Source organism: Hemiscyllium ocellatum, chromosome 39 (assembly GCF_020745735.1).
Source record: "Hemiscyllium ocellatum isolate sHemOce1 chromosome 39, sHemOce1.pat.X.cur, whole genome shotgun sequence".
Lineage (NCBI taxonomy): Eukaryota > Metazoa > Chordata > Chondrichthyes > Orectolobiformes > Hemiscylliidae > Hemiscyllium > Hemiscyllium ocellatum.
The window spans coordinates 32,967,150-32,984,843 of NC_083439.1; the positions used below are offsets into that span (position 1 = coordinate 32,967,150).

General features: G+C 40.2%; 1 protein-coding gene across 2 annotated transcripts in view; it reads left to right on the top strand.

The window, feature by feature from the left end:
• Nucleotides 1–17,694, top strand: part of adamtsl3 (ADAMTS-like 3) — a 661,690-nt gene that overhangs the window by 508,753 nt on the left and 135,243 nt on the right. The window lies entirely within an intron of this gene.

Here is a 17,694-nt window from a genome sequence, read left to right on the forward strand (position 1 = left end):
GCTAACCACTGTGCCACCGTGCCGCCCATAATGTTGGAAATGGGCTGAATGGCCTACTCCCAGTCCTCTGACTCTAAATGGCTTCTTCTGATCTTTAGGTCATTCTTGGTATCCAGTTCTTCACTGTTTGGTGCTTTTCTTCTGTGCCACCACTATCTACCTAATCACCAAATGTATCTCCTGTATGTTGCGCCCTTCCATATTTCCAAAGGACCAGAGCAACCTTAGTATGCATGTTCACAAGGCAATAGGGCAGGTAGGTAAAGTGGTTAAGGCAACTTTGCTTTTATTCGTCTAGGCATAAAATACAAGAGTTGGGAGGTTAGGATTGACCTGTACAGGCCATTGTAGAAGCTGCAGCTTGTGTACTGTGTGTACTTCTGATCTGCACACTACAGGAGAATTATGATTGCTTTGGAGAGTAGATTGAACAGGATGTTGCCTGCACTGGAGTGATTCTGTTGTGAAGAGAGACTAAGGAGGATGGGGCTGCTTTGCTTATAGCAGATAAGGTTGTGGGGAAAACTGATTAAAATTATGAAGTGCACAGATAGATGGAAATAAACTTTTCCCCTTAGAAGAGGAAAACTAACCCAGGGGTATAGTTTGAAAGTATTGGGCAGAAAGTTTGGTCGAGCCTTAGAGATGATTTTTTGCACTCCTAGGATGGTGGATTTCAAATTCACTACCTGAAATGGTAGTAGATGTAGGAGCCAGCACAACATTTAATAAGTATTTAGATGATCACTTCACATGTGATACCATATGAGGTACCAGACCAAATGTGGAAATTGGGATTAGAATGAAGAGGTACCCAATGACTTGCATGAAGACAATGAGCTGAAGGGCCTCTGTCACTGACTCATTGATACCTCTGTTTGGAAGCATAGCCTGCTTATTGATTCTGCATGTATCACAGCACTTTAATATTTGCTCAATGGAGTTTACATCCCTCTCACCAAATTCATGTCTTCTTCTACCTTTACTTCTCTCTTACCTCACTGCTCAGACTCAGCTTCGCACAGCACAGAGCCAGACCCATTGGTGCAAACCAGTCAATGCCAACCATAATTCCAAACGAAACTAGTCGTATCTGCCCATATCTCTACAAATCTTTCTTATTCATGTACTTATTCAAATGTCTTTTCAACGTTGCAACTGTACCTGCATCCACCACTTCCTCTGGAAGATCATTCCACACGAGCCACGCTCTGTGTTAAAGAAAGATTGCCCCTTATATCCTTTGTAAATCTTTCTCTTCTCACCTTAAAAAAAACATTCTTGAAATCCCCCACCCTAGGAAAATGACACCAGTCATTCAACTTTTCTATGCCCCTCATGATTTTAAAAATTGCTCTTTTTTCGCGCTCTCTCCTCCTTTTGTTCCTCTTTTGTAGTGCTTCTTGATTTTCCACAAATTGATTTTCCAGCAACTTTAATTTATTGCATTCTGCTCAATGCACACAGTCATCATTCCATGGTTGTCCTTCGTTTACTTTAATCAGGTTATCTTTTCTACCCCTAATGCAATACAGAATTATACTTCAAGTCATAGAGATGTACAGCATGGAAACAGACCCTTTGGTCCATGGTGGAAGTAATTTTGACTTCCATGAGTGGTCCTCATAACATTTTTTTGGTTGTGTATAGATTTGTCAATTCCTATAATAACTAAAGATTGTGCTTATACAGTCTTATTGCATTAGAGTGTCTGAGTACTTCACACAAGGAATTATTTTGAGGCTCCCATTCCTGCTGGGTAGCCAAGCACAGCAGCAATGTCCCACAAACACCTCTGGAAATGAATTAGTCTATTTTATTTGTGGTGTTGGTTGAAGGAGAAATGTTGGCCAGGTACCAGTGAACTTTTGACTTGTGAAAAATTCCATGGCATCTTTTTAATGTTCCTATAAATCAGCAGAACAAACAGATGAAGGGCGTAATTTTCCCATTTTGCTCTGTTGACTGGGAGCTTGCCATGTCAGAAATTCAAATCCATGTTGGAACTTTGGATAGCCAGAAAATGGCTAGCTTCCTTGGATATCATATTTCATCTTGAGAATGGTTAATTGTTAATTGAGCATTGAGGATAAAAATGAATGAAAACAAGTGGGAATGCACTTTGGGAAAAATAAAAATGCTTGCAGTGCTCTAGTTCCTTTCTCGCTCTCTGCCCAACTATTTTCCACTTGTAGTCATAGTTATGAGGTGGAAAGTAGAGCAGTTCATTGCACTCAAGATCCTATAAGTAGCAGTGTGATAACAACTAGTATACCATCTTTTAAAATAATATTGATCAAGGGATACATATTGACCAGGTCCACCAACCACTCCACCTCCACCTCCCTCCCCGCTCCACGCCTCCCCCCCCACTACGGCGCCAAAGAAAAATCCTGGATCCCTCCAGCTTTATGTGTACTTTAACTTTTATGTATTTGATTGTCTTTGATAAAGTGTGGATTTTGGTTTGTTGATTTGCAGCCACCTCTGCAAATAATATTTTCCAGAGTTTCATTTCCTTTCCTGAAACTTTGATCAGGGTACAGTAGCCTGGTGATAAATTGATATTGTAATGCTGAGACATGAAAAAAATTCTTTTGAAGAGCAAAATAGAAACAGATGATAGTTATAAGTTTGGAAATGGATGATGTGAGAATTGATACAAAGACAACAGAATCTAGTAGCACTTTTGCAGTAATATCCATTGCCACTGAATTTCAACAAGAATATTTGTAATCACTGTCGGTTTCAATTTCCTCTTGGCAGTCTTTGTTACATTGTAAAGTCATAGCCACATAACATTCTGTCCTTCCCTGGAATTTTTGTAGCACTTTCTACCCACAAAGCCAGAAAGAGCACTCTGCTCCAGTGCACATGGAGGTGAAGGGAATCCCTGTTGAATGTGGTGGTTGGGATACTAATCAGGTGGATTGCTTTGTCCTGGATGGTGCTGTGTTCACAAGATGTGACTTCTGTCTGTGTTGACTTTGGCAGAAGCTGGTCCATTCAGTTGTCCGTTGCAATTTTCTCATCCTTAATTGCAAGAATTATCAGTCAGCATGCTCATTGTAAACAGAAAACCTTCTTCAGCTATATGACATCTCAGTCAGACCTTTCTTCTGTCATAAGATCAGAAGTTTGGGATGTTCATTGATCATTACATTATATTCTACAGTAATACAGAAGGCTCCTGCCAAAACCATGGCCTCTACCACATGGAAGCACAGGGAAACAAGTAACACTGCCATTTACAAAATCCTCTCCGAATCACGTGCCACATGGATGGGGAATTATGAGTTTGAGTTTGATTTATTGTAGTCACGTGCATTAAGATACAGTGAAAAGTGTTTTGCATGCCTTGCAGGTAGATTGTGCCATACAAAGTCTTCCCAGGTGTGGAACTTAGCATGGTGTGTTGGCACTGACTCACCTTCATTGGTGAGCCACGGTGGTGAATGCCAAGGACCTCTCAACCATGGGAGAATTTCAGCGAAGCCCTATCTGTGTTCTTTGTAACAGGTTCAGTTGATGCTATGTAGAAATGAGAAGCTTTGACTGATTCAGCTTTCCAGCCTTAGTTCAGGGGTGCTAAGATAAATTTTAATACCACTATCACAGCTTCATCAGCGAAACGATCTGGGACCGTGATTTGGATAGGTCAATGCCATTTCATTTACCACTGAACTGTTAGAAAGGTTTTAAAATACATTGATTATTTTTCTAGATTTTTATTTTAAAATGATTCCTAGAATTCTCACATCTTCTGAAGAAGATTCCCACTCAGCAAACAAATGAATTGATATGTCGTCTTGTGCCACACATCTTGTTGATGGTTAAAGGGGCTGATCCTTACGAGGACATTCTGCCACAAATAGCACACATGAAGAGGCAGTGTCATGTCGGTTGTTGCTTTCAATGTAGACATGTTTTTCCTTGTCAGTGGTCAACATGGTGATGAACACCAGCTCACAGGATGTCTCATTTTCTTCTGACATCAGCTCGTGACTCTGAATTGTGATAATCAATGTCCAGAGTTGATTAATAGCATTCAGTGCGAGTCTGATATCATTCTTATTAGCGTTTTCTGGATCTTAGCCACTGGTTTCTATATTTGTTTGGCATTATTAAGACAAGAACAGCATACAGGACTCCAAATGTGATGTAACTAAGGTTCCAATAATCTGTGGTGTTGAATTTCTAGAAGTGAACTGCAGTGTTCTGTTTGTACTTTATATATTTTTTTTAATATGCATTACTACTTAAAGTAATTTGTGAATCTGTACTGCTCCATCCCATCATATATCTGTAATGCTGATTTTTAACTGGATTTTCCCTCTAGGGACAGTGAGGTTAATAATCAGAGATCATTAAGCTCATTGACAAAGGATTGGAGAGGAATTGAGAATTTGTTTCTTCCACAAGGTTGTGATGATCAGGAATTCATCTCCTGTAAGAATAGTATTGGCAAACACTGTCTTTGTACTTGCAGTTTTCCAAACTACAGGGCTGTAGACTAAAAGTCGGAAAGTGAGATTTCGATCGATAACTCTTCTTTGATCAGCAAAGCCCTGATAGGTTAAATGACCTCTTGCTATGCTGTAAACTTCTCACCACCTTTTGTGTGGAAGCATCATTATGGGCACCTCTTTGAGGAGAGGGTCAGCAGTTCCTAATCACAATCCTACCTCCTATTTTGTTCTACCTGCATGGGTGAGGTGACCAGGATGGGTTGGAGTTTTGGCTTCCTGTCTCTTGAGGCAGGCCCAAGGTGAAAATGGGTCAAGGAGTGAGGTGATCAGGTTGAAAGACTGGGACAGTGACCCAGTTCTGTTGATGTTGAGCGGCTCACTAAAAACCCCACATAGGCACAGGCTTGCGCATGCACACACACAGACACATGTGCATGCATACGTACACACACACTGGTTTGAAGATGGTGGTGGTCGGAGTGGGGTGGTGGGGAGATGCATGAAGCAGATGACCTGTCTCCAACCATTCAGATGGATGAAGGAGCAATGGAGGCACTAGGTGGCCCACCCATCCTTGGTTATTTTGAGGCTTTTAATTGGTCAATTAATCTCACCCCACCGCTATTTCATCTGTAGCAGGGACTACCTGTACCAAGCAGACAACCTGTTATCACGGAAGAGTGGGTACATCCTTTATCTACACCTTTACCCATCAGAAGCCACCACCAACACTGAGTTAATATTTCCAATCTTGCAGTCCTTCATGGACCCTCAAAATCAGCCCCACCCCTGACCTTGACCATCCTGACAATACAGACATCTTGGAATTAACTTCATCAAGACTGGCTGTTGTTCCAGCTAAATTGTTAGAAGTTCTCAAAGACTGGAATTGATGTCAAGGTAATTTTGGAAGTATTATCTGAAAGTGATTAACACTGATTCCATTATTAAAGGAATAAGGAGTAGTCATCAATATGGTGGTGAGGCACGTTGTCCAATGTTCTATCCAGACCAGGAATCTCTTCCCCAACCCCCCCCCCCCCCCCCCCCCCCCCCCCCACCCGTCATAAAATCCAGCTCATTATCTATGAACTCCTAAAACTGTCACATGAAGCAAATTCACAATCCCCTTTGGTAGCTGAATCAACAATCCTTGCTAAGCTGAATCCATTAATGAGTTTGGAATTCACTGAAGCATTCATAGTGAGACTCCATTTTATATTCTCCAGAGCTAAATACATAAAAATTTTGATGAAATTTAGAGCTCAACAATTTAACCGAGCATTGAGATAATGACTGAAAGTCAATTGAAGGTTTTAGACTTAAAGCCTTAGTTTCGTCAACTCTGAATTTAGATATAATTTGATATTTGCTATTGCTCCTGAAGACTTTCACTTTCCCAATTCTGGTCAATTTACTGGTCCACTAACCTTTAATGAACAAAGTCCTCTCATCAGTCACTGCATAAGAAACATATGCAATGTACCATACACCATTTCTTTGTGACAAATGAAGTTGCAAAGACCTTTTGAACTTGGTAATCTAGTAGTTCCTGACTCGACATAAGAAATCTCCCATTGTTCACAATGCCTGAAGAGATGTGACCTGTGTATCTTCAAAAACCAGTAACCTCCCTGCTCCTCCCTAAACATGAAACCATCATCATTAGTATCACATTATTCATAACTTTACTCCACACTATTGAAAATTGTGGGTGATGAGATTAAGAATACTTGAATTGGCTAGTACCATCCCAACATGCAAGCTTTATGTTTGATGAGAAATGAAAGTATGGCTAAAAGGAATTTTAAAAACATTTGACAATTTGATTATTTTGTTTTACAGCTGACTGGTAATTCTGTGGATATTAGAAATCTAAAACAAATCTGAATAGTCAATTAACTCAATGTTAGCTATGTTTCTCTCTCCATAGATCCTGCCAGGCCTGATGAGTTTCCCCAGCTTTCTGTTTTTAATTGTGGTATTTTTTGGATTCCTTGTTTTGATACAAGTTTGCTATCTCATTGCACCTTTATCTATGTGCTTTCTCTAGTATCTATCTTGTCAGTTGTGTAGTATCATTGGCTCAATTATGGCATTCATAAAACAATGCAGGTGTGATACCTGAGAGTAACCTAATCTTTACACAAACATTTATCTTCAATTTATTATTCTTTATTTTCATAGGAATTTCACATTGAACATTTAAACTGGGAGAGTCCTGTAGTAATAATTCTGTAAATTTGGAAGAGTCTGTCATTTGCTATTTTCTGTCCTGCTCTTTATAAAATACTGTGAAGACATTAACAGTCGGATTCCTCACTCCTGAGACCACACACTTTGTTACTTGTATGCGATATTGTGTTAACCCTCTACTGCATGTCCTCTTTTTTGCCTCTGGTGCTTAACCTCATATACATTTACAAAAATATTTGTGAACAAAAGATTGGAGGTATCGCTGTTTTTGCTTCATCCTCGTTAAATATTTTCATTACTTTCTCTATCTCTTTGAATCTTGCTGGTTGTCATAGAATCATACAGCATGGAAATAGACCCATCGGTGCAACCAGTCCATGCTGACTATAATCCCAAACTAAACTCGTCCCACTTTCCTGCACTTGGCCCATATTCTTCTAAATATTTTTTATTCATGTACTTGTACAAATGTCTTAAATGTTCTAACTGTACCCGCATCTACCACTTCCTTCTGAAAGTTCTTTCCACATACAAACCACTCTTTGTGTAAAAAAGAAGTTGTCTCTATGTCTTTTCAAAATTTTTCTCATGTCACCTTAAAAATATGCCCCCTCGTCTTGAAATCTCCAACCCTAGGAAAAGGACACCTGCTATTCACCTTAACTAACAGTATAGATGCTGACATGGAAAAGTACGTGATAATATGGCTGTTAGCTTCCTTCTGGACACCAACCAAGGATCTAGGTAGTAAAGATATAATCGCATCGCAGCCCAGCTTGCTAGGCAGGAATCCCACAGGTACAGATGGTATGCTGGCTTTGCATTCCACTCAATGTCAGTGTCCAGTGACTCCAATGGAGATGAACATTGGACAGACTGAAACTGCTGACATTGGGTTTCCACTGGGCAAGTAAAGTTAAAATTCCTCCCTCGTGACAGAAGGTTGTTTGTTTTAATTTGAATTTATAGGACCCACTTTGCAGGGTCAGTGTGGAGTTGTTGGGCCAAATAGCCTGTTTCCATACTGTAGGGATTCTATCCTATTCTATATTGAAGTCAAGTCAAACATAGGAATAAAATATTTCAGAAATGTTTATAGCACAGCGTATTCTGAATTTGTGTAAAACTTTCACAAAACTTTTCAAGGGTTATGAAATTTAAGTTAATACATAATTCTATTCGGTTTGAACATATTTTTCCATAGAAGTTATAATTAATAATTGCTGTCAGTGTCTTAGTGTTTCTAATCTGCTAAATATTTTGAGCAATATGTACAGTTACTTTATAAAGGACTAAGAAAGCAGAGATTTTTATAATCCCTCATTTTCTGCCAAATCTCAAATGATTGCTTTGACTTCCCATTATCTATTTCTGCAGGGAGGCAGAATGACACTGTTGACACCATCACTATTTTACTAATTTCTCAGCCATACATATAGAGTAATAAAATTGTGACTTTGATGTAATTGTTGCATGCATAACATTTAAGGTGAGTGTTTGAATATACGTCAACCACTAACCTGTGCTGACAGCCAGTGTTTTAGAGGTCTGTTCAGTATTCACTGATACAAATCAACACAATTGAAATCCCTCTGTAGCACAATCCCCACTTTGCATCATAATGAATGAACTCACTACTTCTCTCCTGTATATCAATCTTACATTTGAGCACCAAATCATTATTATAGTTATCAGACGAGAAACAATTAGATTTAAAACATCCCTGCACATCAAGGTACAGGTCTATATGGAAACATTGCAAAGACATTATTGTGTAATTACTGTAAATGTGCATTGAAGTATTGAAGTTATGCCAGAGCAATGGTAGTTTAATATGAAGCTATCGAGCTGTTTGGGGAACAATAAATTCACTTGAATCCTTGGCGTAAACACAAAGAACTGGATTTCAGGCCCTCGTCTGGAATTCATTTAATAATTTAACACATAGTTACAATTATGTAATGCATATCAAGTTCCCAGTTAGCCAAATAAAACCTTGTTTTTGGAGTGCAACTGAAAGACGGGGGAGGGAGTTTAGATTACACTCATCTCTTTACTATATTAATGATAGCTTTAACTTATTATATGCACGTGTCAAGATGGAAACCATTCTTTCCGAACTATTCCTGTGATTTTTCTAAATTTGTAGTGGAATAATATTGATTGGTTCTATTCCGCTATTATTGGTGGAATACTTGTGGTTCAGGTTGACAGCTGAAGAGCTGATCTGTGGCTAACAAACCAAGTTTACTACTTTCACCACTTCTGTAACATTTTCCACCATTCTGTCCTCTGGCACCAGTCCCACAATAAGGGAAGATTGAAAGATTCTGGCTGATAATACCAATGTTTTCACCTTCACTACCCCCAACAGCCAAAAACATATCTAACAGGGGTAAATGATCTTTCCACTTTGAGTGCTACCAACCATCAGCCGTCTCCTCGTTATATTCATTGCATCCACTACTTTTCTACATTTCCTATGTGGCATGGACAACACTCTCTCCTTAAAGTGATAGAGTTTTCCAGTCTTGAAACAGACCTGTCAATCTGACCAGTCCATGCCAAACATAATCCCAAACCCTTGACTGAAGACCATTGAAATGTACTAATTTTATTTTGCTTCCGTCTTGTCCTCTGCCTTGACCAGATGTTTTCCTTTTTGTACTCTAATTAGCCCACCATTCTCTTATACTTGTCTTAGCTCACTTGCCTTTCAAACCTTGACAAATATATGATTTTTGTTTCAATTTAATTGGGGAGTAGCTGCTGTCATTCCATTGCTCGAGGAGGCGAGAAAAGTGTTTGATGTAGTTTGTATCCATTTTCAACAAGATGTTTTTCAAGAAGCATATTAGCAAAATTCAAATATGTGCAAGCCAAAGCACAACGTTGTAGCCAGGACGTTAGCGGTCAGTCAGGATATTAAATATCAAGATAAACTGGTGTTGCTCAGGTTGAATAAGGGCTAGAGGCTGTGCCCCCCAGAATTCAGAATCTTGTGCACTTTTGTTCCGGTGTGCTTAGAAGATTTAGGTATCGGGAAATCTTGGAAATTATATGGGAACACAAAAGTAGAAAGTTTGGCAAGCAGCATGTAGGATTAAAAAAGATTTTAGGAGAATCTAGCTGATAAGAATTGTAGGCATACAGGTATAATTTAATATGCCGTGAGTTAAAAGAACTGAGAGATATAATGAGGAATTAGTCTAATAACCCAGAAGAAATTAAATGATATGGATAAATTCCAATTTGCAGATCTGAATTGCATGCCGTAGGTAGCTGGGTAAATGCAGTCACAAATATAAATAATTATTTCCAGTCCCAACATGAAATAAAGGGAGGCAGCTTCTGAAAATGACTGACAACAGTAACTACATATCATACATTACTTCATTGGTTGTGGAGTTCTTGGGATGCAATGTCATCAAGGCCACTTTATAAACACAAAGCTTCCATTTTAACCAAGTAAAAAGCATCACAAAATATAGACAGTTTAGATCCTGATTGTTGTTGCACTTAGAGGTTATGACTTCGAATCCTGCTGTGGCCAATTGTTTTAAATAAACCAATTTTTAATCATTAAAAATCTGAAACCATTGATATTCTTCACAAATAAAGAACCTGCAACTATTAATGACTAACCCTAACCCTACTCTGTCCTGTTTGTGACTCTAGTTCCACACCATGCTTTGGAGTTTAGGGGGCAATTTTAATCCAATACTCCCAGTGAGTCACTGACATGATCAGATTGGTTATCAATGTATTCCCCTGAAATTAATTCAGGCAGTGACATGAGTGCAATTCTGTAACTGATCTGATTCCTTCGGTTTTTCATTGGACAAGTTTGGTTCCTTTAACCCTCTTAATAGGGCAATAAGAGATGTGTTGAGACATAGATTCGTAAAGTCATACAGCACAGAAACAGATCCTTTGGTTCAAACAGTCCATGTCGACCATAATCCCAAACTAAAATAGTCCCAACCCTGCCTACTCCTGGCCCATATCCCTTCAAACCTTTCCCAATCAGGTACTTGCACAAATTTCTTTTAAATGTTGTCGCTTTGCCCGCGTCCTCCACTTCCTCAGGAAGTTCATTCCACATGCAAAACCGAGATGTGAGAGTTTGTCAGTGTTAACGAGTATCTAAGAACAAATAATGTGTATTTTTTCCTAATGATTTGGCACATAGCATTCTGATTTTTTCTTAATGATCTTGATGAATGTTTTTATTTTAGTTTGTCTCTCATTCACCCACGTGTTGATTTATTACTATGGTTGGAGCACCCAAACTAAACTTCTTCCCTTTTCTCCTCGCCTCACTACAGTAGTTACTGGTTTAGGAGCAAATTACTGCAGATGAGGGAATCGGTTCTGAAAGCAACTAATGCTAGAGATCACAACGGGTCAGGTAGTATCCAGGGAGAGAACAAGCTAACGTTTCGAATCAGGATGATTGTTCATCGGAGCTTCATGTCAGCTCTGATGGAGCGTCATCTAGACTCGAAATGTTAGCTGGTTCTCTCCCCATTTAATGCTGCCTGACCCACTGTGATCTCCAGCGTTTGTTATTTTCAGTAGTTATTGGTTTGTTGTGTATTTTACATTTGATTTCCGTTAGAGCAGTACAGCGATTGCATTATTTTTAAGTGTACACTTAATGTATAATGCTATGAAATAATCTCTGCAGTCACAAAATATCTGCTCTCATGATTTAAGCTCAATCTACCAGGTCGGTTTTACAGCTTTGTTTACTTTTCTCGAAGTGCAAATCAAGGCTTAACTAATCAAGCACAACACCGATCGTTTACCAGATTTAGGCAATCAAAAATAGTAATAAAGAATATTCCTACTTCCCTATCACCTGCACCAGGTTTCTGATTAGATTACTTACACTGAGGAAACAGGCCATTTGGCCCAACAAGTCCACACCAACCCGCTGAAGCGAAACCCACCCATACCCCTTCACCTAACACTACAAGCAATTTAGCATGGCCAATTCACCTGACCTGCACATCTTTGGACTGTAGGAGGAAACCGGAGCATCCGGAGGAAACCCACGCAGACACAGGGAGAACGTGCAAACTCCACACAGTCAGTTGTCTGACATGGGAATTGAACCCGGGTGTCTGGCGCTGTGAGGCAGCAGTGTTAACCACTGTGCCACCGTGAAGTTTCTCTCAATTTTTTTTTAATTTTTAGACAGTGTAACCAATTACTTCCAAGTCCTTGATTCAACCAAATGTAACAAATTATTGGCACTCAGTTTGTGTTCTTGAAACAATCTGTAAATGGCACAGGGATTGCAACATGAGACATAATTGAATGCAGCTGATTGAACCAATGGCATTCATTAAAATGACTTGGGATGTACCATTGTACAGTATAAGGGATATTAGAAAGTGTGCTTTCATCCAATGTTTCAAAATGATGACTTTCTGCCTCTGTCAATCTGACTAAGGAGGAAAGAAACCTCTCACTGAGAGCAGAATAACTGCCTTTGTTAATCCCGGTACTCTGTACTTACCAGTTTAATCAAAGCTAAATTTTGCAATATTTCAGTGAACTGGGACCTTGCTGATGACATAGGTAGCTATTTAGATGACCAGATTCCTCAGTTCAAGAAGAAATGAGCACAGAATGATACAACATGAAGCTATTATAAACCTGCGCAAGCTGCCTTCACCCCTCATTTGCAGAGAAGCACACTGATATATACTAGACATTTCCTTCACACTCACTGAAAATTATAGACTTTCTGCTTTTGATTTAATTTGATTTATTATTGTCACATGAACCCGAGGTGCAGTGAAAAGTTTTGTTTTGCGTGCAGTACAAGTAGATCAGACCATACAAAGTGTATTAGGATAATAGAACAGAGCAAGAAATACAATGTTACAGATGCAGGAAGGATACCCAAAAAGTGAGATTAGCATTAAATTTAAAATTTGAGAAGTCCATTCAGGAGTCTAATAACTGGGAAGAAGCTGCTCTTGAACCTATTGGTACGTGTGTATAAGCTAATGTTTATTTTGCCTGATGGAAGAGGTTGCAAGAGATTATAACCAGGGTGGGAGTAGTCTTTGATAATGTTGGCTGCGTTTCCAGGACAGCGAAAAGTATAGATGGAGTCAACGGATGGGAGGATGGCTTGTGTGATGGACTGGGCTGTGTTCACAACTCCCTGCAGTACTTTTGGTCCTGGGCAGAGCATTTGCCAAGCCATGCTGTGATGCATCTGGATTTGCCGGGAGTTGCAGTTGCTGTCTTCTCAGTTGACAGAATGATGGGTTCTGCAGAAGAGTTATATTGGACTGTAACAGTGCTGTCGTAGCTGAGATTCTCCAGTGCTTCCTGCTTTTTAAAATGACAATGATGTCCCTGGGGAAAAAATGCTTGGTCATGTTTTTAATATCTATAACATGTTATGATTGTTATTAATAACACTACATTTCACAGGCCTTGAGAGTTTGTCAAGGCTTTTGCGAAGGTTTGTAGCTCAGGCTGTGGACTCGGTTATTGGTTTGCTCGCTGAGCTGGCAGGTTTTCATGCAGCTGTTTCGTCACCATGTTAGATAACATCATCAGTGTAACTCCCGCGAAGCATTGTTGTTCTACTACTCACAATGACAAAAGACCCTGTGCCCCACAACATGCAGCACCAACGTAATATACAAAATCCCATCTAACAACTGCCATAAACACTACATTGAGGAGACTGGGAGAAAACTAACAATCCAGATACATTAACACCAACCAGCAGCAAAATGTCATGACCAACTCTCCCTCATCTGAGTACACACAGGCAAGGAGGACCATCAATTTGACTGGGGCAGTGTGATCATACAAGCTAACCAGAGACACAGGAATTCCTAGAGACCTGGTTTTCCACCCAAAATGCCATCAACAAGCATGTAGAAGTAGACCCCATATACAAACCACAGCAGCGATAAAGCAGAAATGACGCAATGCACCTTAACAGACCAGACCATATAAATATCAAGCCGAGTAGAACAGCAATGCTTCATGGGAGTCACACTGATGTTTCCTAACATGGCAACAAACCATTTGCATGACAACCCGACAGCTCGGCGAACAAACCCACAACCGCTTGAAAGTTTAAAACTGCAAAAATAAGGATTCTTTTTAAAAAGGGGGGAAAGAATTTATAGGTTGATCTTTTCCTTTCTGTTATTGGTATCTTTGCTCATGATTGAATCTTAAGTCATTCTTGTGTCCTCAATAATTTTTCACTAGAATCCATCTGTTTTAGTCTTGTTAAATTTGTACTTTCTTTGTTTGCTTCTGGAAATTTTATCTTAAATTGGAAGTTAAGTCCTCGCTGCATCATTGGTAAGATTTTAGAGTCCATTATAGAGGTTGAGATTACTGAGAACTTGAATGTGCGTGGTAAAATAGGGCTGAGTCAGCATGGTTTCATCATGCCTGACAAATCTATTGGAATTCTTTGTGGAAGTAATGAGCAAGTTCAATAAAGGAGAACCAATGAATGTGTTCTAGAATTTCCAGGAGGGAAAGGTGCCACACAGGAGGCTGCTAAATAAGAGCACATGGTGTTTGGGGCAAGATACTGGCAGGGATAGAGGATTACCTGACTGGGAGAAGGCAGAGAGTGGGGATAATGGCGTCTTTTTCAAGATGTCCACGGGCGACTCATGGAACTCTGCAGGACTCTGTGTTGGGGCCACAGCTATTCCTGTTATACATTAACAATCTGAATGAAGGTATTATTGTTATGTTTGCAGGTGATAGATCAAGGGATAGGTAGCATTGAGGAAGTGGGAAGGCAAAGGACTAGGACAAACCGAGGAGTGGGTCAAGAAATTACAGATGAAATGCAACGTAGGAAAGTTTTAGGTTTGTGCACTTTGATAGGAAGAATAGAGGCATAGACTATTTTCTAAATGGTTGAAAACTGCAGAAATCTGTAGCACAAAAGGACTTAGGAGTCAGAGGTCAGGATTCTGTCAAGGTTAATATGCAGGTTCAGTGGACAGTTAGGAATGCAAATGTAATTATTGCATTCATTTCACCAGGGCTAAAATATAAGAGCAGAATGTACTGCTGAGGCTGCATAAGGCTATGGTCAGACCCATTTGAAATGTTGGCAGCAGTTTTGCACCCCATATTTACAGAAAGACATGCTGGCCTTGGAGGATTCCAGAGGAGGTTTGCAAGAAAGATCCCAGAAGGCAAGAGCTTGTCATATGAGGAGCAGTTGAGGACTCTGGATCTGTACTCTGCGAAGTTTAGAAGGATGAGAGGGGATTTGATTGAAATTCACCGGATACAGAGAGACCTGGATAGAATGGATGTGGAGAAGATGTTTCCATTAGTAGGCGAGAACAAGACCAGACAGCGCAGCATCGGAGTGAAGGGACAACCCTTTCAAACTGAGATGAGGAGGGATTTTTTCATCCAGAGGGTGGTGACTGTATGGAACTCATTGCTGCAGAAGGGTGGGTAGGCCAAGTCTGTAGTATTTAAGACAGGCTTTTGATTGATAGGCTCTTGATTGATAAGAGGAACATGGGTTATGGGAAGAAGACAGGGGTTGAGAAACTATCAGCCGTTACGGAGCAGACTCGATCTGAATGGTCTATGGCTGAATGGTCTAATCCTGCTCCTGTATTTTATGGTCTTATGAGCCAGGAATGGAACCAGTGAGCACGGATGTGGGGGTTGACATTGTCAGTCTGCTGCATTTCCTGGATTAGTGGTGCTGGAAGAGCACAGCAGTTCAGGCAGCATCCAAGGAGCAGTGAAATCGACGTTTCGGACAAAAGCCCTTCATCAGGAATAAAGGCATTTCCTGTCTCCATCTCACTCTCCCAACCATTGTCCTGGATGTAGCTGGGAGAGAGAAAGAAAGACTTGTGGTGGCAGGGCTGAGGGGAACAGCATAGCATACTGGAGGTGGCCTTCAGGTAGAAGACTGGGATGTAGAGCTACATTTTGAGGGGAGCCATTGATGCGCTAGGCAGATTTAGAAGCCCCTTGTCTTATATCACTGCTTATAGGCCAGGAGAAACAACAGCCATTGCCCATGATGTTAGTATCTCAAAGTGAGTCTGAAGGCACAAGTCAGGAATGTTGTGGAATATTCTACTCTTGTATAGATACAGTTAGAACTTATGACAACACCAAGGCAAAGCAGCCTTCTTGACCGGCACACAGACTAACCCCTTCAACATTCACTCCCTTCTCCACCAATGCACAGTGACAGCTGTGTGGACCTTCTCCAAGGTACGAGAGTGTGGTGCTGGAAAAGCACAGCCAGTCAGGCAGCATCTGAGGAGCAGGAGAATTAACGTTTCAGGCATAAGCCCTTCATCAGGAAATGCCTGATGCCCGAAAGGCTTATGCCTGATTCTCTTGCTCCTCAGATGCTGCCTGACTGGCTGTGCTTTTCCAGCACCACACCCTTAACTCTGACCTCCAGCATCTGCTGTCCTCAGTTTCTCCCATCTACAAGATGCACTTCTTGCCAAACCTCCTTCAACAGCACCTTCTAAACCTGCAATCTTGACCATCCAGATGGAAAAGGACAGTACATACATGGTAGTTCAGCACTTGCCCCTGTGAGCTACACTCCATCCTGATTTGGAATCATGTTACCATTGCATCATTTTCACTGGGTCAAAATCGTGACGTCCCTCCTTCGAATGCTGTGAATGTAGCCACAGCGCACAGACTGCATAAATGCAAGAAGGCAGCTCACCTGCATTTTCTACGGGCAGTTAGAGATGAGCAATAAATGGTGTCATAGCCAACAATGACCATATCCCATGTGTAAATTTTTAAAAATCTCAGCGTTGGGTTCAATCTGATTGTAAAGAAAGCCTTGCATTTACATAGCACATTTCATGATATCCTAAAGTGCTGTGTAATCAATCAAGTACTTTCAAACTGCAAACCTTGTTGTAATGTGGGACAATAAGAATTGAAAGTATCCATTTGTAATAGTTGTATTAATTTGCTTTGTATGCAAAATTAATCATTTTTGTACCTTTAATTCAACTAGTAAAACTAGCTGAATCATTCTCGACCGATAATCAGTTACTGATGAACATTCGTAGACTTCAGTAGAGCTTGAGTTTTTCAGATACCAAGATTCAAAATTCATTTGTCCCAGAACACAGTTTATCTCAATCCAAATCTCAGGATCGTTTCATAAAGTGAAATTTGTTCTCATTATGAAGTCATTTCTATTTACAGTAATAGGCAGCTTCAAAGCACAAAGTTCCCTTTGGTTGTTCGGTAAATGATGAAAGCTCTTATTGTCGAAAGCTTCTGAAAGGTCAGATAAACAAGCAACATCAATCTGACAAGTCTAAAACGGAAAAGCGAGTCACATTGACTTTTCAACAACCCAGAAGCTCCTCCACTACTTTTAATCGCTTTTGATGTCTACCTTGTATGATTTAAAAGTTCAGCTGTACTTCAGAGCGCAGCAACGATCTTATGTTTATGAAAGGGTGCATGTGTTTTTTTTCTGGTAACAGCAAGCAATCATTGGGTTGAATTCCAAACTCCTCACCCCCGAGCCCCAAACTCTCATTTGGGGGGTTGGGGACACTGGGGGTAGCAGGCATCTGCAAACATTGTTTTTGATCATCTTCTCCAAGGATGTCATCTGCTTTGAATAATATGAAAAGGTTGATCTTTTGTTATTTGTCACTTATGACAGTGAGTCCAATAGAAATTCTCCAACTCATCTGATGTCTTGAGCAATAATTCTCTAAACATTTTCAGTGCCCTGGAACTAGGTTTGCTTGCTGAGCTGGAAGGTTCATTTTCAGACGTTGCGTCACCATACTAGGTAACATCGTCAATGAGCCTCCGGACGAAGCTTTCGTTCAGAGGCTCATCGATGATACCTAGTATGGTGACGAAACATCTGAAAATGAACCTTCCAGCTCAGTGAGCAAACCTACATCCAGAACCTCAACCTGAGCTACAAATCTTCTCAAAATTCTCAGTGCCCTCCCAGAAAGTGAAGATTGCA